The sequence below is a fragment of the Lepisosteus platostomus genome, chromosome 24 (assembly GCF_059453375.1).
Source record: "Lepisosteus platostomus isolate fLepPlt1 chromosome 24, fLepPlt1.hap1, whole genome shotgun sequence".
NCBI classification, from domain to species: Eukaryota; Metazoa; Chordata; class Actinopteri; order Semionotiformes; family Lepisosteidae; genus Lepisosteus; species Lepisosteus platostomus.
In genome coordinates, this window is record NC_142634.1 from 17,466,110 (window position 1) to 17,467,149 (window position 1,040).

The window sequence follows — 1,040 nt, forward strand, 5'->3', positions numbered from 1 at the left end:
CTTCCCGGAGAGGATCCGCCAATCGGACGATACCGCGCCGACCTTCCCGACGTCTGATTGGCTGTCCCGTTGATCACGTGCCGGGGGAGAAGCGCATAGTTCTTGACCATGTGACCAGGGTGCATTCCCACAGCTTCAGTCCGGGTGAGAGTGAGCTGTGCTTCTCAGCAGGCTCTGGGGTAGCTGTTGCTGCATCAGGCTCAGAGCTAAGCCGGAACCCTCTTTTTTTTGGCCTTACACGATGAAAACAAAAAACGAAAGGCGCCTACTCCTAATTGGCCGAACCGCCTTTTTCATTACCCCCGAAAAGCTATGCTGTTGCTGTACCACCATGCTCTCACTGCAGCTCAGTCTGACGGCCCAAGGAGAAATTCAAGAGGCCATGTTTTGGGAAAGAAGTGAACGAATTGAATGCAAAATAAGAGCTTATCGCCACTTTTTAAATAAGGGTAGCTTTATGTGTCAGAAGTATAGTAGCCTTACTTCATTCTAATGAGCGTTTTATTTTTCGAATGTGCAGTAACTAGCGATGTGTCTGATTATAGACTACAGGTACTTAAGGAAGCGCCTCATAGCACTGTACGGTAAGTGATGTTAGAGGGACAAGCCTGCAGACGTTTTTTCGACTTTGTGTTACGAGCTCCGATGCATAGGCTGTGGTCTTTATTGCAGAAGGGAACTAATCGTATTGCATGAGCTGTTAGAGTCCTGTCGGTATGTTGGTAATAATAACAACTGAACGAGTTTGTAAAGATGGTGTCAAAGCAAAGCATGGTCACTTACCTCGAAGATTATGATCTTGAAAGAACATTGCAATTAAAGATATAAACGTCCTCTGCATTGTATCTTTATCCTATACGTTTGCATTCGTAATTACGGCTGTGAACACGGGGCTTCAATGTGCAAAACAATATGGCTGCTGTATAGAGACTTACAGCAGAGGTCCTCGCTAGGTTGCCATGTTAAAAATGTGCAGGAGCTGAGCACGAAATGGCCGCCATGTTTTGTACGGTGATGCTTCACAGAACCGGGAATAATGA